Raw genomic sequence first — 7,141 nt, 5'->3', positions numbered from 1 at the left:
TCTCACTATTTCCCTTTTTTCTATTACACTCTGTTTTTTATTCATAAGATTGTGTGAGTATTTATCCAAATTTCAGAACACCACTATATGCTATTTGTTTTAGTGTCTGTTGTCCTCCAGTTCCTCATATTCTGTTTTGTTCTGTTTTCATTTCAGCTCGTGGTTAATAGCGCCATTATCTAAAGGTTACAATTTGTTAATTTAGGCAATTTTCTTTATGTGTGGTCATTATTTCTACAGGTATTGGTACTGTTTTAGTCATAACATTGCACATAAAATAAAGATGTTCCTAGTTCTCAATATTTTTACTTACAGCTAGTCCCACTCTCTGGTTTTAACCTTTAATCCTATAGTTTTTTGAAATGGCCACTGTTCTGAAAGCTCATTTCCAGATGTCAGTTCTATGACCAACTTCTAAACAACAACTCGCCTCCTCTGGCACTCAAAAGACTGAAGTTAGTCCAAGACTCTTAGACAATTGCAATGGCCTCCAAAATATTTTTCTTCTTCTAATCATTCATATTTATTATTTATTTTATATACTGGATAGAAAGTACTTTTTAAAATGTAAAATATATTATATCATATTCATGTTTAAAAACATTTAATATCTAACTTGGAATAAAATTTAAGCTTCTTCACTATTTATAAAGTGATGCCTGATTTAGTCATCACTCCTGTCTCCAACCTTATCTTATCTTGTAACATTTTAATTCCTAGCTCAACATACTCCAGACACAATGAACTTGTAACTAGTTCTTGAATGAGCCAAACTCATTAGGTACCAGCTATTGTCCCAGCCGAGAATGTCCTTTCCCTGAATTTCACATGATGGCCTCTTCCTCATTGTTCAGATCTTAGGTTAAACATCGCCCAATATAAAGTAGCTATATAATCTTTTGTTATCTCATTGACTTACTTTATTTTCTTATCTTTAGCTTTATTGAGGTATAATTGACAAATAAAATTGTAATATATTTAAGAGGTACAATGTAATGATTTGATATACATTGTGAAAGGATTTCTACCATCAAGTTAATTAATGCATCTATCATGTCACATATTTACTTTTTTTTTCTTGGTAAGAACACTTAAGTTCTAATCTCTTAGCATATTTCAATCATATAATACAGTATCATCAACTAGAGTAACCATGTTATCCATAAGATCCTTAGACTTTATTCATCTTATAACCCTCTACCAGCCTCTTTTATTTCCCTCACCTCTCAGTCTCTGGCAATTGACTAGAAAGAGAGTTCATGTGCCTGGTGTTCAGCAGGGCCGAACATTGAACACAGAGAAATTTGGGTTGCTTTATTGTAGGGCTCCCTGAAAGGAGAATGGGAAGCTATCACTTAAAACCTGAACTCCCTGATGGCTTACAATTCGGGGTATTCTAAAGGCAAAAAAATATCATTAGTAATCACCAGTAAGGGGTTCAGAATCATGGGCTGTGTTGGCTTGTCAGTTCTGGTGCAATGCTACAGCAATTGTCTTAATGTGATTTATGTAGTTATTGGTGGCATTCTGTCTGGGGTCTTCGTGAATATGGCCAGATAGTCTTTCCTGGAAAAAGAATTCTACAAGACATTGGGATTGTGAGTCAGTGATGTTACCTTAAGAGAAGAAACAAACAAACAAACAAACAAACAAACAAAAAGACAAACATATTGAGCTGTATATCCTGTGCTTAATAGGCAACATTCTTCTATTATCTTTAGCAAGGTATATTTTTATCTTGTTTCCTAAAACTTGCTTTATGGGCAGGCCTCTAAGCCTCAAGGCATGACTACTTTCCAGTGCAACTATAACTCTTAAGAGAGCTAATTTAATAATTTTAACTAAAAGCTAAATTTTAGTTTACCTATTCTGTTATGATTTCTTAATGGTTTCATAATGACCATTCTACTCTCTGTATGAGTTTGACTTTTTTTTTTTAAGATTTCACATATAAGTGATACTGTAACATATGTGTTTTTCTCCTCCTGGCTTATTTCACTTAGCATAATATCCTCCAGGCTCATCTGTGTTATCATGACCAATAACCCCAATCTCTCATATGTTTTCATGTGGGTATTTTCTCATTTGTTTGATGGCTAGGAGACAGCTAGTTCTGCATCTCTTTCAGAGGGAATTGCTCCATGTATAGTTGCGTGTTTGGTGTGTCTGTGAGAGAAGGGGCTCTCAAGAGCTTTTTGAGTTCTCCAGCTTGGTCTACTCTGATTCTTTCACTGATTACTTTTGTCTCCAGCCCACTAGGATATAAATACCAGGAAAGCAGAGACTACCCTATTTACTGCTGAATCCTAGTGCTTGGAATAATACTGGCACACAGCAAATACTTAATAAGAACTTTTTGAATGACTGAGTTAACCAAACTCAAAGACAAGAGAAATGTTAGTCATCCAGTGTCCTAGTTCACATACATATTTTATCAGTTCGAAAAAACTTAAAACATTAGGAACATATGTTGCTGTCTTCTCTACAATGAATACAAGTATTGGGTCATAGTACTTTTAATCTTTAGATATGACATTCTTCTAAGAGGCAAATGTTAGGAAGCATATATTTTTTAGATTTCGCCATTTCTAAATACTTATAAATAATTCTATATATAGTCCAAGGCAACTGTTAGCTCTTACTACTTTCGATTTTTAACCTAACTTTTCTTAAGTGATATTTTTAGAGGGGATTTCCTGTACTTTTATACCAACTATTTATATTAAATAAATAACATTTTTAACTATTTAAAAAATTTCTTGTGGTAATTTACTTGTATAGTGTTTTAGTCAGCTCAGGCTGACTAAAACCATAGACTAGGTCATGGTTTAAACAATAGGAATAGATTTTCACACAATTCTGAAGGCTGGAAAGTCCAAGAGCAATGTGCCAGCAACATCTGTGCCTGGTAAGAGCTCTTCTTGGGTTGCAGATGGCTGTCTTCACTGTGTCCTCATATGGCCTTTTTTTTTTTTTCGTTTGTATATACAAAGAGAGATTTCTCTCTCTTCATTTTTTTAAAGTCACCAGTTCTACAAGATTAGAACCCACACCTTATGATCTCATTACATCTTAACAATTCAGTTCACAGCATACAGATAATTGAATAAAAATAGATATTATGCCTTACGAAGTAATAGCCCCAGAGTTTCTGGCTTTGCTGTGTAAAAGCACAGAAACAATTTGCCATTCATTAATCTCGTTATCGAGAGGAAAAGTCTGTAACTGATCTCTGTGGCTCTATGTAGGTAAATCCAATCCACACAATTGAGAAAGTAAAAATTTCAGTCAGGCACTAAGAAAATCGAGAACATATAGATGGTTAACTCTATATTGTTTGGTGGTGTGTATAGAGACAACAAATTTGCATGAAAGGGTCATATTCTTTATTGAGAGCTAAGAGCTTTTTTTCATGTAGATAATATACTCAAAAATTATAAAATTATGATTCTTCTTTTAACGAGATATTTTCTGAATCACCAACTCAGAGTTTTGCATACGTGTGTGATGAAGACCTATGGCTGATTAATTTTCAATAAAAATAGAGAAAATATATAGTGAATATGTTGACATGGACATTCATTGAAAATCATCCACATCCTTTTATATTTTTTTATAGTTACACAAGCATATAAACTCATATAAATTACTTGATAATTTAGTCAAAAGATATATATACATGGATGTATATATGTATATATACATACATGTACACATATATACACATATATACGTATATATACGTATATATAAAAAAATATATATAATATATTATATATATATATATTTTTTAAGAGAGGTAACCCTTGGTTGACCTCACAGATTGCAAGAACCTTGTCAGCTTACAATCCCTTATTTTTTTATTTTTTACACCTACAGCACCTGGTCTTCCTAAGTGGTCTCCCACCCAAGTACTAATCGGTCCTGACCCTGTTTAGCTTCCAAGATCAAATGGGATTGGGCTTGTTCAGGGTAGCATAAGCATAGGGAAAAAGAAGATATTTCTGAATGTTTTCTATATAATGCACCATGGGTGAAGTTTGGGGCAATTTTTTATATATATTACACACAGTATTTAAACAAATATGTTTTGTGTAAAAAAATTAGTGATTTTCTTGGAGATTTTTTTTTGGAGACATATATGGTTAGAAATTTGAAGGATAATTGTGTTAATTAGCTGAAGTGTATATAAAGGTCTCCATAAGTAAATGAATTCTTTTATCTTATTTGGCAGAGTGAAAATAACAGTACCTGAGTAGATAAGTACTAATAAACTATCACAGACCAGATATATTTCATTACAAACTAATATTCTGTGTCATTAACACAGGAATCACCAAAGAAATATTTGAATAAAGAAAGCTAGACAAGTCTGAAATCTGGATAGATAAGGCATTTCATCCAGGTTTCTCCATTTAATAAATAATCATACAGTCTCAGTGGCATGCAATAATAAGCATTTACTTCTTTTTAATGTATCTGCTACTCATTTGAGTGGATTTGCTTTTAGCTATGGTTCTATAATTCAGCCAGGACAGCTGTGCTTCAGACTGTGGATCCAGCTTAGCTTGGTTACAAATGAGGTTCAGTTTTCTTCCATGTGTCCTCATTCTGGGGCCCAGATGAAGGAACAACAGACACCCAGATGAAGCTCTTCTCATAGTGATTTCTAGAGTGTAATCAACACACATGTCAAACATTGTTTGTGTCACATCTATTAGTATCCCATTGGCCAAAGCAATGGTGTATATCTAAGCCAACATCAATTAGGCAAATAAGTACTCTCCTTTCATGGTGGAGAGAGGGAAAGGAACAAATAAATATATGGTAAAAAATAGTCTAAGTCTTAGCGCACTCTCCTGTTCACAAGTATTCGCTCTGTTTCTTCATGAAAAATTACTTTCTTCTTAAGGGAAATGTAACAAAATCTCATTAAAAAGTCTCATTCAATCATAATATCAAGCTCAGTCTAGAATCTTGTAATTTACATTGAGACTAGATTTTTCTCCTTTTAAACAAGAAACTGATGAACTAATGAACAAAGTTATTCATTCCCTATATACTCAGCATAAAATAATGGAACGAGAGTGGGATAACTACATTGATGATCCTATGTAAAAAGAAGAGCATATAGCATTTACCAATCCATAAAAACCCCCAAATTTGGCTAGTTAGATGTTACCAGGTTCTCCTTCTCATTTCTCTTGGTCATTTCCAAAGAAAGGATTGGAAAATATGTCATTCACTGGCTTTTCAACCTTTTTCTGTAGAAATTTTGGATCCAGTCTCCTTTTTACATCTCAGATAATCTCTGTTTTACTATGGGCTGCTTGCACTTTTGACAATAGCATTCTTTCAAAAATGTCTCATGTGTTCTATGCATTTGTTTTTAGTAAAATCTATTTGTTCAAGTCTATAACCACAATTCTTTTCTAGACTTGTCTTTCTTTTTAAATTTACTTACCAGTAATTTGGGTATATTTGACTTTGCTCATCTCTGCCATCATACTTTCTAAGAGGCCCTTGGTACTGCCAAAGGAATTTACTAGCATAACTTTAATTCTTTCAGAGATCTAAAAGAAGTGTTGTAGACACACTCTTAATTTCATCTTTGACATAGAATCAGTTTTATTTTTCAACTCTGTAAATTCTGGACTGTCTTTATTTCCTCTGAACTGTGCTTAACAACAGATTAGCTCCTTTCTGAGTATATCTTTTTTCTTATAGTGTCTTATTTAATCATGTTAGTCAGGTTTCTCCAAAGTAACAGAAACAAAAGGATATATGTAGATATAGAGAAGAGGAAGTTTATTATAGGAATTGGCTCATGCAATTATTGAGGCAAAGAAGTCCTACAATCTGTCATCTGCAAGTTGGACAACCAGGAAAGTTGGTAGTACCATTCAACCTGAATTCAAAGACCTGAGAACCAGGGGAACTGATGGTGTTAAGTTCCAAGATCCAAAAGTTTGAGAACCAGATCTAATGTCCATGGGCAGAAAAAAAATGGACCTCTCATCTCAAGAAGAGTGAGACTCTCCCTTCATTCACCTTTGTTCTTTCAGTTCAGGCTCCAATTAATTAGATCATGCCACACACATTGGTGAGTGTGGATGGATCTCTTTATTTTAGTTTACTGAATCGAATGCTAATCTCTTCAAAACACCTTCACAGACACAACTAGAAGTAATGTTTTACTAGCCTTCCGGACATGCCTTAGCTGTCAAGTTAGCACATAAAATTAACCTTCACAGTGATGTACACTTTGAAGACATTGCATTAAAACTGCCTAGTTCAATACTGCCAATTTAGTAGATACATTTTATTTTCTCTTCATTTCTATTAGAGTTAATTTTACTAAATATTTTGCCATTACATTACAGAGATAATTTTTCTCATCTACATTTAACAGTTTTCTTATCACCCTGCCAGTTCCTAAATTACTGGCACATATTTTATTTTAATTATGGCAGAACCATACTTTTAGACTCATTCTGTAATAACTGGTTTTGTTGCATAGCAGACAACCACAAAATCTCTGTGGCACACAGAAATAAGACCTCATTTCTTATTCAAACATCTATGATTCAGCTAGAATTTCTCTGTTTCAGACTGAAGATAGCTGCCTTGGTTTCAGAGGTTGTGTTTGGCCTCATATGTGCTCAAGTCTGTTTATTCTGGAGCTAGGACTGAAAGAGGAAGAAGCAATCTTGGGGAAGCTCTTTTCATGGCAGAATACCAGAGCCCAAGCAAGAATGTTTGCCTAAAGGCATATTATATTTTATGTCTTGTCATACTAATGTACCATTGCACAAAGAAAGTTCAATGGCCAACTCTAACATTAGTGGGGCAGGGAAAATTTTCTTTCCATGGAGACCAAGGTTTAGAGGGAACAAGTGGATGTTTGCTAAACAATAGTTGAATCTACCAACACAAGGGAAAACATGATAAGAACACAGTGATTATAAGTCCTGCCATTAAGGTGTAAAAACATGGAATTCTGGCTCTCTCTCTGTGTAACCTAACCTAGAGACCTCATAGATTTTCGTGGAAATTTTATGGATTTTTAAACTTAAAAATAGACATTTGATACTTTCTAAGAATAACAGAAGATGATTGATTGGATTCTGGTGTTTGAGTG

At 33.7% G+C, this 7,141-nt stretch overlaps 1 pseudogene; it reads right to left on the bottom strand.

Annotated features, from left to right (window-relative positions):
• Positions 1 to 3,870: 3,870 nt before the first annotated feature.
• LOC118604990 lies at positions 3,871 to 3,989 on the bottom strand (annotated as a pseudogene).
• Positions 3,990 to 7,141: the final 3,152 nt, after the last annotated feature.

Source organism: Rousettus aegyptiacus, unplaced genomic scaffold (assembly GCF_014176215.1).
Source record: "Rousettus aegyptiacus isolate mRouAeg1 unplaced genomic scaffold, mRouAeg1.p scaffold_m13_p_1, whole genome shotgun sequence".
In the NCBI taxonomy this organism is placed as follows: domain Eukaryota; kingdom Metazoa; phylum Chordata; class Mammalia; order Chiroptera; family Pteropodidae; genus Rousettus; species Rousettus aegyptiacus.
The sequence above is the reverse complement of the archived record's forward strand: the minus strand, read 5'-3'. Positions and strand labels throughout refer to the sequence as shown.